We start from the raw sequence: 17,304 nt of genomic DNA on the forward strand, positions 1-17,304 counted from the left end.
TTGGTACATTGTGTGGTCGAACTCTTTTGTCAAGGAAGACTTGTATTGCTTCTAGGCCTTCTTCTTGTGGGATGTTTGAGTATAGGCTGACAATGTCCAGAGTCACAAGGATTTTATTGTCTCTGTCAAAGGGGAAATTTTCCAGCATGATGATAGCCTGCATTGTGTCTTTGACATAACTTGGAGTGTCTTTAATCAGTGGTTTTAAAAAAGTATCCACATATTTTGCTGGTCTCTCCAGTATCGAGTTTACTCCTGAAATTATGGGCCTCCCTGGAGGATTCCTGGAGTCTTTGTGCACTTTTGGGAGGACATACATGATGGGTGTCCTGGGATTATCATTGATCAGGAAGTGTGATTCCTTTGTTGTCAGCCATCCTTCTTCTTTGCCTATGTTGATAATGGGCAAGAGTTTACTTTTTACTTTCGAGTTCCAATCTTCATTGGTTTTTCTGTAGTATTTTCTGTCCATTAGTTGGTGCTGAACTTCAGCTTCGTATTTGTCCCTCGGCCAGATGACTATTCCTCCTCCCTTATCTGCCGGTTTGATTATAAGATTCTTGTTGTGTGACAGGTGGTCCAAGGCTTCCGTTTCTTGTTTTGACAGGTTCCATTTTATAAAGGGTTTCTTTCTGTCTAAGTTGTCAAGATCTCTTAAGACGTTCTTCTCGAATGTTAAGAGTTCTACGGGCATGTTTTGTGCGTTTGGAAAAAAGGACGATGGATTTTTCAAACCAGAGAAATTTCGAGTAGTGGTTTCTTCTCTATCTTGGAAGAATACTTTAAGTCTCATTTTTCTGAAGAGTTGAATTATTTCCATTTTCATTTGAGTTAGATCCGGTCTTGCCGTAGGGATGAATGAAAGGCCTTTTTGGAGTACTTGGATTTCTGCTGGAAGGAGGGCTTCGTTTGAAAGATTGTATATGGAGCCTATTTCTTCCCTTACCATCGGTATACATTCCTCCTGGTTGTAATCTCTCCCTGGTGTTGGTTCGATTGAGGATTGTACCATCTGTTTGCTCGTGGACGGCCTCTCGGCCTCTCTGTTGCCTCTGTCTAAAAAAGGTGCCTGCTGGTAGAAAGGCCTTTGTTGAATGTTTCTGTTATCTGTGGGGCCTTCGCTGTCGCTCGATGTCCCGGATGAAGAAGAGGGTTCTGAGAAGGTGAGGAACCTTCTCTTGCTTCTGCCTCCGTATGTGTTTAATATTCCAGTGTTTTGGGGCTGGCTGTAATATTCTTTTTCCAGATAGGGGTAGGCTTTAGATGTTGAGAAATTTATTATATCCTTCTGTAGTTTAAATCTTTTGGCTTCTTCAGTGTTCTTTTTGAAGGTCGTATTTTCTTTTTCCAATTTGGATAGAATGTTCTTAGCGTCCTCTATTGCTGAATTGTTTAGGAAGGCTTCTTCCAGTTCTTACTGCCCTAGAGAAACATGCTCTTGAGTGCCTGCCTCCCGCTCTCAGCTCAGACCAAGCATCGCTAACATCGGCTGCTGTATGTATTCCGCCAGATGCGCATGAGCTCGCCAAGGGGTAGATCACCCTAACATATAGTACTAAGGGCTTGTCTATACCCCCCTCGCATATGGGGGCAGCCGCCTCACCGCGTGGCTACGATACCCACAATATGCCCATCTTCGGTGGCCGGTTCTATAATCACCGCCCCGCAGCATAGCGAGTGCAAACCTCCAATTGACCAGCATGCGCGTTATTAATGTATGCGTGCTAATAACCTTATGTTGCAACTATCACGTCAATCACTCTCAAATAGAAAACGCTATCAAACATTATGCCACATTCAATAATGCCACCAGCTCGATCGTGCATGCCTCACTGGCCATGCAGCCTTAACGGCACTGAGCGCAGCCCAAACTCTGGCTGAACCAGCGGACCCCCGCACCTTCGCGGCCTCATGCCCGCGGCCCCTTGCCCAACACCCGGATGGCCAAGTCAGCAGCTCAGGCCCTTACTCCACATTCTCTGTGGAAAACAATTTGTAGGCGGCAGGGACGGTGTGAATGGGTACGTCGGGCCCTGGTGTGAAACCGCCATCGTGCCCCCCCAAGCGATGCTAACCCAATGCTGCGCCCTTGGTCAAAACTTGTGCCCGCTCCCAGCCCAGCCCTGTCTGGTTTGCTGCAAGTAATTGCCCAGCAACTATATGTTCCGGTGCCGCTCGGGTCCCGGTGCTGTTGTGGTCCCGTGGTTGGGATCCAAGCAATGACGAGGACTCCTTGATGACAGGGGAGGGGGGGAGTAATTGTTCTCCTTGCTCGGGACTCTCACAGAGCCCTCCGGAGAACGCCCACACACCGAAATGTTAGTAGAGGAAAGCACCTCACCCACATCCCAAAGGCCTGGCCAGAAGCAAGTAAAATATCATTGGTAAACAGTAAACATCATACGCTCACTTCACTTGGGAGACAGTGAGGCCGTGGCAGGGGAACAGGTCAGCAACTTGTTACTGTTCTCAACTACGCGCATTTAAACCTTTAACATTCAATAAAATACCCAGCACGCAATATTACCTGATAACATTTTTTGTTCACATGCGCGCCAAGAGGCACCTCTGTAGTACATACAGACGCGAGAGGAAGCGGTCCAACTTAAAAACAAACCATGCTTATTGGCGCAAACCCAACAGACCCCCGCGCGCTCTGACCGGAAGTTGCCGGACGCCTCATTTCCGAAAAACATGCATGAGCAATGCCATAAAATGCCCATTGTGGTACTTCCGTTCTAAACGCTCAACTCGCAACTCAAGAAACTACCCTTTCCAACATTGATGTCTCCTCAAAACATGCCAGCATATGCTGTGCAAAGCCTGATTACGCACCAATTCTAAACTCCTGAAGCCAGAAAGGCACTGATGCCTGGGACATGAAGCACGAACATCACAGCAAATGCCCACAATGACCAGGGAAACTCGGCCCGACCTACCCGCATGACGCGACAATTGAATCAGGGAAGATGCCAATTAACGCTTCTGTTTCCGATGGAGTCACGTCCAACCGTGAACAACGAAACCCACCCGAAAGAGACTTTTGCTGCGGCACCCAGTCGCATTGTCATTCAAATACCTCACGCATGTCCCAGAAACAAGCAAACCGAATCCACTCAAAACCCGAGCACAGCACATTTCTCCTATCGGCGATGGGCCCCTTCAAGTAGCGGACACCCAGGCGCCCCATTACAGATGGCGACCTGAGCGCCACAACTGGCCACACGCGCCCCCCTCACCTCGGGGAGGCGGTGGGTACACAAATCGCCTTCCCCTATCGCAGCTGGGCCCCCGTACACACGCTGCCCATGTGGCTACCGGGGGGGTGGATTAGCGCGCCCGCAGAGCCCCCCAGCCGATAAATTCCCCTCCGGGACCAGCTAGTGACTAATACAGCCCCCCACGGCCACCGAAAAACCTCCGCTCAGCTGCTTCCGTGACTGCGTGCGGGAGTGAAATCGTGCGCCGCTGTCACTGATACCAGGCCAAAGACCACTCACTCAACTGGCCTGTCGGCACCCGGCCATAATCGCCGTGCCTTCCTATGGTCAGTATGGCCCACGGGCCTTGAGTTAACCTCCCTGCCACCTGCCGAAAGTTACCTGCCCAGCCACGACACCCCCACCCCTCTCGTAGGGGGGGAGCGTCGCTGATCAGTCCCCCACGGGCCGCGTCCTCGTACAGGGCGATGACTACCACTAACCTCAATTTTTGGCACCGACAAGAACGATGACCCATCAAGCAGAGTGGACTTGCACGACCTCCAAATCAGTCCCGGGGTCAAACCCACACGACGCGAGACAACCAGTCCGACGGCGTGGCTGGTGAAACACAGACCGCCAGGAGGGGCGGGGGAGGCTTATATGCCCTCCCCCCACCTGGCGCACTGGATATGACGCCCATGTGGTGACCTGGCGAGTGGACTCCAGCAGGAGCCCCCAATCACTAGAGCGGGTGCCCAAATGGCACTAAAGGGCCGCCCTTCTGGATTGGCCCCCTGCGGGGGCCGCGGACAGCCGCATAGTGCCATTATCGGCAACTTCCCCCACCCATAGTCTGAGCACGCAAGAATTAATAAATACACAAGACAACTTTTGTTCTGGGAAAATACTGATGAAGGTTTATTCCATACAAGAGTATGCAATATGTGGGTTATCTTACGGGCGATCCAAGGGCGGGCAGCTGTACCAACCTATGCTGCCCTCCCCCGCCTGATGAGCCAGCACTGTGGGACCCCCAGTCAGTGCTACCTTTTGATGATCCTCTTCCGGATCACGTGACAAGTTGGTCTCTTCTACTCACGCCCTTTTCAGGGTGTAGCGTAGCAGGGCAAACCCCCGGTTGGTCAGGCCCCCAACCGCCCGAAGGACTAACGGATCACCCTCTAACTCCACCTGCAACACAAAAGAAAACTTTAAAACATTCTGAGTTCCCAGTCCACCAGCCAGTACGCCGGGTAAGAGGTGGGGTGGGAGATGGCGTGGCTGGTGAAACAGAGACCGCCAGGAGGGACGGGGAGGCTTATATGCCCTCCCACCACCTGGCGCACCGGATATGACGCCCATGTGGCGACCTGGCGAGTGGACTCCAGCAGGAGCCCCCAACCACTAGAGCGGGTGAGTCCGTGCCCAAATGGCACTAAAGGGCCTCCCTTCTGGATTGGTCCCCTGCGGGGGCCGCGGACAACCGCAGCACCACCGGTCATCGGCCAGAGGTTGCTCGGGCACCGCAGTACATACAGAAAGGTTATATTTGCTGCCTAGGGGGGCAAAGCCCAAAAAGTTCCATCGAGCGCGCCGGTCACAGTGTACGGTGCTGTGCTCCCAGCGGAAATTGGGTAAAAACCCAGGCCTCTGCTGTGTGAAACTCCCTTGTCGCTGTGGAAGCGCACCAGATTCAAAGCCTTATGCTTGGTCTTCAAAGCCCTTCATGGAACCGGGCCAGACTACCTTCAACAGCGGTTACGCTGGTATGCACCGAAAAGACCGTTGAGGTCATCAGATGCAAAAATGGTGATGGTGCCACTTGTGAAAAAAGCCAGTTGGGGGGGCAGAAGCTTTGTAGCCAAATCTGCTAAGGCATGGAACGGTCTCCCAGTACACCTCAGAAGTATGACCAATCTACTGGCCGTTAGGAAAGCTTTAAAAACATGGCTTTTCATTAATTAATATTATTGTTACTTCTTCCACTCTCTTAGTCTTCAGCAGGACTTAAGACAGTGCCAGGACACCTTTGTGTAGCAGTAGCGCTCTGGAAATGTCAATAACCAGGGCATTAAGTGGGCCGGGTCTCACCGGTTCTAAACACCTGCAGTTTTTTTAAGGGGGGGAGGCCTCGAAACGGGTCTCTATCGGGCTCTGTTTTGTGCGCTGGCACAGACGGTCTGCTTTTCTGGACTGCAGTGACTCACTACAGTCAGGAAAAAAGTGCCAGGGCACAAAACAGAGCATGACAGAGACCCGTTTCGAGACAGCAGGCACATCGATGTACCCTGCTCACACTACTCACAAGTGGAGAAGTTACGGCATGAGGTCATGCCAGGTGAGCGTGGTAGGTGGAAGGGGAATCCTTTAAGGAGTAATTTTCTCTCTGGATTTCCCTTCTCTTTTTGAAACGCAAGAGCAGCAACATTGTCGTAGTGTCACCAGGGCTTTAAGTGTAAGCTTTTTCAGTATTCTATACAAGTCATAGTTGCTGCTTATTTATCTTATGCAACTAACAACCATTGACAAAGCCAATAGTCCTGACTTGTAGGTATGATGTTACTTGATGTATCATATATCTGGATGCAATGTCAGAAACAGCAAAATACAAGTCGGGAGGCACACTATGCTAAACAGATTTTTAAGGTACTGTTTTTAAGCCAAGCCCTTAATTACATTGGTCACGCCCCTTTAAGAGACCCTCCCCCCCCGTTTTTTCATCCCACTTAAAGCCCTGTCAATAACAATAATACCCTCAGGCGAAGGAGATGAGGTGCTCCCCAACAAATGACTTACTCAACATATCTACTTGCCAATTGTCTTGCTGACACTTTCAGCTAGTCCTGCTTTTTTAGGCAACAACATATCGCATTCTGTCTTTAGCAGGGCTTATACTAGCAATGTAAGCAAACATGCCAACTTCGCAGCGCCAGAGAACCTCGGGCTCTCATCTATCCCAGAGCGCCCTCTCTTGTGCCAGAGGTCCCTTCTTCTCGGATCAGTATGCATACGCATATTATTATTCCCATCAAAAATTCCTATAAAATTACCATCCCACATGGAGACACATGCTTATACCCTAAAACCGGGGCGGGCTTTTCCGGTATAGCAAGTACGACCGGTTTCTCCGTGGATTGGTGAGAGCTTTTTTCGAGGCGGGTCATTTTTTCTAACCAATCGCAGAGCTTACTGGGGAGTACAATCACAAGGTTCTCTTTCAGCACCGCCCCTTAAACTTGTCAATCACTTCGAAACCCGCCTCCTCCTTACCGCCCTTGTCTTTGCATCTTGAAGTTGGTTAGAGTCGCAACGAAAGTGACGGTGATCTGATGTTTCAGGTCTGTCGGGAAGCGACAGGTACGTGTGGCCAAACAGGAGCATCTGTCTTCAGCCGAGAGAGTTAGTACAGAAGTGGGAGGACGTAAAACAGTGCAGCTGACAAGGGGGAGATTTGATGTTATCAAGGGAGAAGGGAGGGCAGGCACTGACCTATAAAGGGCAGGGCTAAAGATGGAAGAAGACGCATCATTTGAAGCAATAGGCAGGGGAAGCCTTTTCGGAAAGTGTAGGCGAGAAAGCCTGTGTATGGTTGGATAACCTGAGAGAACTGGCTCTGTGAGAGATGCTAGGTGTAGGCTGGTTCGATGGGGGTGCATAGTTGGAGAGATGAAATTATTGTAGCGGCAACAAAAGAAGTTATACTCCGAGAGAGTGATGGCAGGGAGCTAGTGGGAATGACCCGTATATTAAGTGACAGGGAATAGAGGTTAAAGTTTTAGTTACAGAGACAGGATGGATATTGTGCGAGAGATAGTGGATGTTATACGGGATGGTGTAACGTGTTTACCTAAAGACAAAGTGGGTGTAGAGGGACGGTGGGATTAACCCCCCTCCCTACAGATTTTGGAGTCGGGCGGCTTAGGGGGCAATATCCTTTAAAGTGGATTTGAAAGTGGAAGGTGAAGCTTAATAAAGACAGAGCACGACTGAAGACAGGCTGCACGTCGCCTATATCTCATTGGAGCTCTGTACCCTGAAGAGCAAACTCTGTGGGGGCTCTATGGCTTCTTTTTTGTTAATTAATTGCTTAATTGTTCAGCTTCTACTGCATCGTTCTGTCTGTCAAGCCAGGAGCTAGCAGAGTGTAGTAGAGCAGGGCAGGAGATGATATTTTATGTTACTGTCTTTGACATTCAAACCGAAAATCATGCCTTTGCATCTCATGACTACACACACGCGTCTGGTGTCCGTTTGATTTACGTTGTGGTGCGTGTATGTATTGAACTCCATAAACTGATTGTAATTGACTCACTGGGCGCAAAGCACCGATCGTTTGTGTTAAATGGAAGAGTGAAGGTTGTCGCCTAACAGTTTCTGAACTAAACTCTATGTGAGATTTCTAGATGCGCTTGCTTCACATTTAATAGCTATAAAGGCTGTATAAATAGAGAACAATGCAGATGGACACATTTCAGGTAACTCGTGGCAGCATCATCAGGACATGGGGGCATTCACGAATGATTCATGTTTAAAAACGTATTTCATATTATGTAGGAATAAACAGTGTGAACATACTGAAAGGCAGTGGTCTTCAACCACTCTCCTATGTAAAAAATAAATAAATCATGGGGCCCCTAGAATGAAAACCTGTTTTCACATTATTTTCTCCTATAAAATTGGCAGTGTTTAAATATGTTTCAACACTACAATTATTTGCAATTGACCTTTTTAGGCTGAAGCCTACCAGACAGTGCATCCGTCTGGTTTGCTTATGACTTGTTGTGGCCATTCCGAAAGCTTCCCTGGGAATACATTTCGCCCATTGCTTACTAGTCGCTATGTGATTTGTAACCCACATTCGTTGCTAGTTTTATTTGATTTAGGGTGTCCAGCTTTAGTTTGTCCCTCCTGTGAGCAACCCTTGTTTAATGTATCCTTCCGAGTACTCACTTTCTGTAAACAGGCCTTTAAATCTTGTTCTTATCTTGTCACGTTTGATTTGCATTCAGAGACAAAGGTCAACTGTCAGGCTCTGTATTCCGAGTGAGCTTGGTGTTTACATTTCTTTCGCTGATTTCAAAGTAAGGGAATTTGTGACAATCCATCTTGCTGAGTACCCATGTGAGATGAAAGGCTGTAAGATGTAATTTTTTCTAGCACACATAAAAATGAACTGGGCTGTTATTTCAGAATACATCAAAATTAGGAAAGTAGAAATGAGGTACTTTTTTTTTGTAGTTCTGAAGTTATTGGAAACAAATATTTTAATGCGATCAAAACACATCAGTAAGCTAGTTAATGACATTTCCGCACATTATCGTTTGTGCGCAGTAATTCAGTATATGTGTGCAAATGTAATGGTCATTTTAATTGGAAATGTGTTGTCTGTAATGGCACTGCGCTACCATAGCATGCATACTCTACCCTACACCACTCCACTCTGTGTTCCACTCAACGCCATGCCATTTCATTTTATGGCACTCCACTCTACGACATGCCACTCCAAACCCCTCCACACTGACATGTCACAATTCTCCACTGTACGTCCCTCCAATCCACACTACTCTACGTCACTCCACTCTGCACCCCTCCCCATCACTTACCCCACTCCACCCTACCCCAACTCAATCTGTCCCACTCCACTCCAAACTACCCCACTCCATTTCACTACAATCAACCCCATTCTAGTCTACCCCACACCACCCAATCTACCTTCTCCTCTCCACCCAATCTACCCCACTCCAATCTACCTCACTATGCTTCAATCTACTTCACTGCAATATACCCCGCACAATCTGTCCAATTCCACACTACCTCAATCTACCCCACTCCATTCCAGTCTGCACGACCTACCCCAATCTACTAATTCCCCTCTACCCTACTGCAACCTATCCTACTCCAGTCTACCCTGCTCCACTCCAATCTACCCTACTTTAATCCACCCAGTTTACCACATTCCACTCCATCTACCCCATTCCACTCTACCCCAATCTACCCCACTGCTCACCACTCCACCCCTTTCCACTCCAATCTACTTCACTCCAAACAACTTCACTCCAATTTATCCGACTCCAGTCTACCCTACTCCACTCCAATCTACCCTACTGTAATCCACTCCAGTCTACCCCATTCCAATCTACCCGTTAACCCACTCCTTCACAATCTACCCCACTCCAATCTACCCCTCTCCACTCTACCCCACACCACTCTACCCCATGCCACTTTACCCCGCTTCCTCCAATGTAACCCCATCCACACCAGTCCAATATCCTCCACTCTACCCCACACCACTCTACCCCACTTCAGTATATCCTACACTAATCAAACCCACTCCATTCCAATCGACCCTGCTGTAATCCACTCAATCTAGCCTACTCCAATCAACCCTAATCTACCCCACTCCATTCCAATCTACCCCATTCCACTATATCCCAATCTACCCCACTTCATTTCAATCTACCTCACTCCACTCTATCTTATCCACTCCTCTCCAAACTCCATTCTATCCCAAACTACCCCGATTCAATCTACCCCACTCCATTCTGCCCATCCTACTGTACTCCAGTCCAGTCTATCCCACTACAATCTACCCAACTCCAGTCTACCTCTCTGCCCTACTACAGTCTACCCTGCGACAATCTACCTCACACTTCCCCACTCTGCCCCAATCCACTCTACCCCAATATACCCCACTCCACTCAACCCTAATCTACCCCTCTTTATGCTCTTCCAATCTCACGATCCACTTTACCTTAATCTACCCTAGTAACCCCACCTACGTCACACCATTAAGTTGTAGCTATGCTGAGCAGCAGCCACACCGATATGCAACATGGCTAAAACACATTGCCAGAGCCAATAGCTCTCACATAGGCAAGACCTATTAGCTTGGCCAATGTTTGTTGAAAATGCAATCAATGAAATACATGATTGCCACCATTCTAATCTTGCCAGCCAGTTCTTTCTACACAATGATTCTTTACACACTGAGTTTGAGGTCTCCTCCCTTTGGCACCTACTCCCAGCCATGATATGAATGGCAACAGATGTTATTGAACGTGCATTACAGAGTGGCTGACATCAAAGCAGTGTTATCAGCATGATGCTTGTCTTGTCCAGTGTCTGGATCGAGGGAGTTAGGTTCATCAAATTATTGGTGGCGCTCGGGTCACATTAGCCACTCCACGATATTGAGTGCATTTACACAGGCACATTTGTCAGATGACACATGAAAAAGATCCAGGAATTATCTCATGTTCCTAGAACCTCGTGGCATGCATAAGATACGCCCTTGTTAGTTTTGTGTTGCGCCAACCCACCAGCATATGACAAACAGTCATTACTTTACTTTATTCTGTTCGGAAAGAATCAAGTAAAAAAAAAAATGCATCCATTCAAACACTGCCAATCACCCATGTAAAACTCCGTCCAGCCCTAATCAAATTACAGGGCAACTTAGATTTCCTGATTATTGTCTCTAAATTTCCCTCTTTTTCCAAAATGTTAGCGTCTATCAAAGTGAGTGAAGTGGACTAACAAAGGTAGTGATTAATGTTGTACCATGAACTGATGTCACGGAAAGTGTTATTACAACCGTACCATGCCATTCACGTTAATGAGATTGAAGGGTTTATTTTTCAATCGAAGCAGAATGATATCTTGTGTTTAGAGACATTGTGGTAGGATACACATTATTATAGGTGCATGTAAATATATTTATAACCTGGATGTCTCTCGCTGCAGGCCAGTGATTATTTAAAATGATGCCTGTTGTTCATTTAAAATTTAGTGCACACATATAAATAAACATTGAGTCACAACTCATACCTGCTATGAAATAAAACACAAATTGAGGAAAGTAAAGATGGCCATTAATCTATAGGCTGTTATCCTTTATTTTTAAAACACCCAAATGATGAAAAGTGGAAACGCCTAAAAAGGCGGTTGTTTTTTGTTCACTGAGTGAATAAAATACTTGCAATAAAATTTTATAGAGAAAATACTTTGATGCTACTGCTCAGATGACTGTGGGAGGAGACTTTTCAATTAAGTCAAATGTCAGTCCCCATAGGGTGCTCTACCTTTGCTAATCACCACCTTTTAGCACTTTAATCATTTTACTCAGAAAGTAGGTGGAGCCACAGAGGAGAGAGTTTCCTAGTTTCTTCTTCAATTGTCGCATCCCCTCCCCATGGTTCACACTACAGAAAGGCACATACTCCTTCTCTCACAATAGGTCAGGATTAACTGCATGAAAGGATACTGACCACTTTGTTATTCCTGGCCGACCCATAGAGGCTGTAAACACGATCATTAGTTGCGGTTGTGTGGATCCCACAGGTCCATACAACTTGGGTCCTATGCAGTGGATGTTTGGTATTTGTGGAGGTAGGCAACCAATCAGTATCGGGTAGAAGGAAAGAACAGAGAGATGTCTGTGTAAATAAGGGAAGGATTTTCGAGGTGTAGTGTGGAATGGTTGGTGTATTTGGGGAGTGATGGCATGAATATAGTGCAGCTTTGAATATATATCTAGGAGAGGGCCCGTGGAGATAACTAGGCAGCACAGGGATAAGAACAATCCAACTGGTTGATGATCACCTCAGATTGCCAACAACTGTGACCCCTGACTGTTGCTCCTGTAATACCTATAAGCAGCATGCCACCATAGACCATCAAGCTCCTCCTCAACACTGTCCTGAAGAATGGCGTATAGTGGCACCATCCTTTAGGGATTTAAGGTTGATCTTTAGCCAGAGAAACAAATACTTTCTTGCCCAGAAGAGCTCCTCAAAATGTGTGTCTCTCTGTCTTTTAGTGTACCTGTCATATTTGGCTACTTTTGGCGTGTTTCCCCTGAGTTTTTGCTTTCTGACCTTCCGGTTTTGACTCTGTTTTTGCTGGCGTAGTATTTCTGTGCACTTTTCTCACTGCAGATCAGTGGTAAAGTGCAAGTGCTCCTGTGGTAAATTGTGTTATGGATTGGTGTTTCCAAGATTGGATATTTGATTTTCCTGTTAGTCCCTTGTAAAGTGCACTGAGTGTGCCAGGGCCTGTGAATCAAATGCTACTAGTAGGCGTGCAGCACTGATTGTGCCACCCACGTGAGTAGCCCTGAAAACGGTAACTCAGACTCGCCATTGCGGAGTCTGCGCGCAGTTTGTAGCTGCCATGTCGACTTGGCCAGTGCACACACTTGCCAGTCCCTCACCTTTTCTGACATGCCAGCCACCCCTAAGTTGGGCCCACGGTACCCCTGTGGGACGGGTGCAGTGTATGGAAACGGTAGGACATGCTCATGTGTGTGGCATGTCCTCATAGCGAATTACGGCCAATTTCGTTTTTTGCTATTGCAAGGCTACCTGTTCCCCATAGGACAGAATGGCGAGTTTGTTTATAACTTCTTATAAACATAACTGGCTCGGGGAATTGGGTAGGAGAATAAAGTTTAGTATGCCTGAACTCCAAATCTAAAGATGCATCTTTTAGTGAAGGTGATTTTTACATTCTGTGTTCGAAACTACCATTTTTAGAGAGTAGGTTTTTTCTTGCTCAGTCATCCTGTGTGCCTCTGCTGGAATGTAGATTGCCTGTCTGTGTTTTGGATGACAGAAGGCTGGGGAGCAGGAGTGACTCCAGATAGACTAGATGGGCCAGGAAAGGGCTGAATAGACCTGGGCTGCAATTGGGCTGCCTCTGACCATTCCGTCTCCACCTCCTGCCAGGAAGTCACACCAGAGAAGGCAGAACCGGTTCTGGCTGGGCACAGACACTCTTTGCCTAAGAGAACAAAGGATTTTGGGATATAAATATTGGGGCCCAGACCCCTGAACTTTAGAACTCCTTGCGACCAAGAAGACTGCCAAGAAGAAGAGCTGGAGTAGCTGTGAGGAGGAGCTACCACTTTGCTGTGTGCTTTGCTGTGTTGGCCTGCAGTGGCTGCTTCTGTCTTGAGCAGTGAAAGGACTGGACTTTCTGCAATCTACTTTTGTGAGTTTCTCCAAGGGCTTAAGGTAGAGCTTGCCCTCTATTCAAGAAGTCTCAGGAACAGCAAAGACTTCAAGCTCTTCTGCACTGGGGACTGTGTGTTTTGATCTGCAACATAAGAAAAAGCAACCGTACGACGCAGCTGTCAACTGTGTTCTGAAGGCACCGCAGAGGGCCCCCCTCAACGCTGCACCGCGACCCTGGTCTCACCGACGACACCTGCTGACACGGCCACGAGCTGCTGCTCGTACCGCGACCTGTAGGCCCCGCACTCCGCACCGCCTTGCTTCACGATGATGCCTTGGTATCCCCACAGCCGCTGCTCCATGCCGAAATCGACGCCGCTGCTTGCACCGTGGTCCGAGGGCACCGCTCGTAAAGTTACATGACGCACCGCTCTCATCCCAAACCACAGCCTTGGCCTACCGACTCCGACGCCATTGACTCTAGTTCGTCAGCTGACAGCGCTTCAGCAACGACGACGCTGCTTGCACCGCGACCTGCCAGCACCGCGACGAGCATCGCATTCACTTCGCACTGCGACCCTGGTCTCACCGCTGACGCTATCTAACGCCGCCACCGAGCCGGTGCTCGCACCGTGACCTGAGGGCACCGCACTGCTGCACTTTGCACCACAGCACCCTACGCCTGCCGACACCAGCGCTCCTGACTTCAACAGAGAGGGGTTTGATCTGCAACGTGTGTGATTTTAAGGGCCAGACGACTCCGGCACCGACCTACGGAACTGACGCCGTGCTTTCGGAAGCTCAACGAGAGGTCGTCGACACCCTGCATTTCTAAAAGGTACTTTTTGCGCGTCTTTCTGACACCATAGCTGGCCCGGGACACCGCGGTCAGCCAGAACTGTTTGGATATGTTTGCTCACGACGCCGTGATAGCCCCGGACTGAGCTATCGACATCAAGTAACTGTTTTTCAAGTATATTTTGATAACTGAAGATTTTTAAGTACTGTATTGTGGATTTTTATCGTTTTTGGTCTTGTGTTAAGTATATAAAAATATTGGATTTTTTTCTAAACTGGTGTGATGTCCTTTTGTAGCGCTTACACTGTATTGCTGTTGGTTATGTGCAAATGCTTTACACACTGCCTCTAAGATAAGCCTTACTGCTTGTGCCAAGCTACCAAGGGGGGAGCAGGGGTTATTTTAGGAGTGTAACTCCCTTATCCTGACTAGAGTGGTGGTTTCTGCTTAGCTTTGGCACATGCCCTAGCCTACCAAAAATCCCATTTCTAACAGTACCCCAAAGTACGCTGTCATCAATAATCTTCAACATCTACTTGGAACCTTCATCAATATGTTAATGACATCCAGCACTTACCAATGACAAATTAAAGGTGAATATATTGTTAAAGATTGCGTGGCAACACTTCAAGGGTTTGTGGATGTAGACAGGGAACAGAGCTGGGTGAAAAATGTGAGAGGTAGGTGGTCAGATATATTGGTAATTAAACCTCTTTCCCAAGTAACCTCGTTAAAACCCTTTGCATACCTGTAGTTTTGTTCCACGACTCCTTTTTATAAAACATTTTTTTCATACTTTTATATTTCAAAGTGGGTGGTTGTTTTTGTATTGTAGACTAAATTACAATTGTTAGTGTGAGCAGATATGATATGAGAGAGATGGCTCAAATCTTCTTTATAAACAAGTAATGGCACTTTGAACGCACGAACAGACTTAAGGATGTGCATTGTACAGTATGTCTATATACGGGGCTGGGGGAAATGGTATAGTGGAGAAACCACTGGAGCACATTTTGACACACAGGGTTAAACACCAGTGAATGCTAAGAACAATCAGTGTTGGTGGTATTTCCCTGCTCAGGCAATTATTCATACAGATTGGTGCAAATGACAATATTTTTTCTATCATATTTTTTTTCTTGATCATGTGCATCTAGTCATTTAATTTTGTAGCGTTGTTGTTGAGTGTGCTTAGTATAACGAGCCAATATTATTGGGTCTCGGCCTGACGTGAGCAGCGCATGCGCTGCTCTCGTCCTACGAGAGCTTCTTGGAATCAATACGATTCCAGAAGTCGTCTGGCGGCTCCGCCTCCAATTTTCATTGGTGCGCGTCGTTTTGCGTCATGGCTGATGCAAAACACAGTGTAATGATTGCATCGGAGGCAATCATAACACTGAGGGTTGCTACCCTGTCCGCTTTTGGCCCCGCCCACTGGGATTGGATCATTTACTTGCGGAGTGACACGGCCTCCTTCAATTACTCTGTAACCACTATTTGCTTGAGTCCTCCTCCTGTCTGTGTTAATGTGTGTTGCACTTGCGAGGCTTGCCCTGCCCTGTTAAAACAGCCGCAACAAACAGTTGCAGCCATGATACAGTGGGCCTCAGTTTAAAGCACGGCAGCACTACAGCTACAGACAACAGTGCCGCTGTCACGCCAGCAGCACCAGTGCTATAGTCCTGCTTGCACGATTACAGGCAGCAGTTGCACTCATAGCAACAGCACTACGCATAACGTGGACAGCACCAGTGTGACACCGTGTCACACCAATGTTACACTGATGCTTTCACTGTGACACTCATGAGCACCAGTGTTACACGAACAACACCTCGATTACAGCGTTTACCACACACACCACGGCATTAGGGAGGCACCAAGAACACAACAGTTATTCCCTGGGTAAGTGGGGAGTGGATGAGGGAGGAAGGAAAAAAGGAAGGAGGGGGGGTGGAGGGAAAAGAGGAAGAGGAAATAATCTCTCCCAAGGGTACCTTCCAGGGGCTTGCACGGATAGGTGCCAGCCTGGCACCCTGCCCTCTGACAGGGCCCGGCTTTAGGCGCTCGGGCTCTGTTGCCCCGTGTTGTCTCTCACCTGTCCACTGCGGGGGTCGGTGCCTTCTCCTGCCAAGCACCTCCGGGGAGGAGGTCCCCTCTGCTGCGGTCCACCCCAAACCAAAGGACACTTCTGCCCAAGATCAAACTCAGCATACAGGTACTGCACCCTCGCACCCCTTGAGTTTTTATAGGTACTGCGGCCTGACCCTGCTCCTCCCCACTCCTATCACTGTCCTACCTATAGAGGTGCTAGCCAATCGGAAAAAGGGGCGCATTAGACAGGATTAAAGTTTTGCAGAATTGGGGGTGATGGGGGATGCTTTGAAGGATAAGCTCTCTTCCCATTTCGATTCAATCGGTGATTATGTCTCGGCTATAGCTAAATAGTGCCTAATTCTTAACCGCTGCCCCCGCCTCCCCTTTTTATAGGTTGGTCGACAAGAAGGATGGCCGGGGGTTGTGTGTCGTCTGCCTGTGAAGAAGGGTCGCGTTATCTCCCTTCAAAGCGACCCCACAGAACGGGATCACCCGCAGATTTGTAAATAATATCCACATTTCCCAGAATTATCCATTCTGTCTTATCAGACACCTTCGACCATCTATTCGCTCTCTAGTCAGACACCTTCGACTGCCTTCGGTCTCTCACCAGACACCTTTGACCGTCTATTTTGTCTGTACATCAGACATCTTCGGCCGTCTCTTCTGTCTCCTCTGTCCCTAACCAGATGCGCCCACTCATTTACTTTATCTTAACCAGACACCTTTGTCCATCTCTTTCTGCTATGTATAATCAGAGTCAGCTTCTATTTTATCTCTAATCTGGTACTTCACCATTGGGTTGGTCTCTAATTAGACACCCCCACCGTCTAACCTGTCTCTAATCAGACACTGTCACTCATTTATTCTGCCTCTTATAAGATATCTTCATATGCAATCAGACAGTCAAATCAAAATCAAACTTTATTTTGCATTAAAAATGCAAAAAAGTGCATACAAATTCATTTCTTGTGTTTTTACAATAGTTGAGTAGCCACGCAATTTCTAAAACAATAAAAAATATATATATAAAACCAAATTTACAACAATTAATTCCGATTCCAAATATACAAAGGTTCTTTAAAACCTTCTTAAAAATCCTATTCAGTATGACGCACCCAGATATCATTGACATTTAAATAAATTCCGATATACACCCTTTTACATAAAAGGAGAGTGTGCTATATAGATGGGTTAGCTGGTGAGCCAAACACAGCCATCAATTCACAAAGCGTTAAATACATAAAAAGTAATC

Source organism: Triturus cristatus, chromosome 2_2 (assembly GCF_964204655.1).
Source record: "Triturus cristatus chromosome 2_2, aTriCri1.1, whole genome shotgun sequence".
Lineage (NCBI taxonomy): Eukaryota > Metazoa > Chordata > Amphibia > Caudata > Salamandridae > Triturus > Triturus cristatus.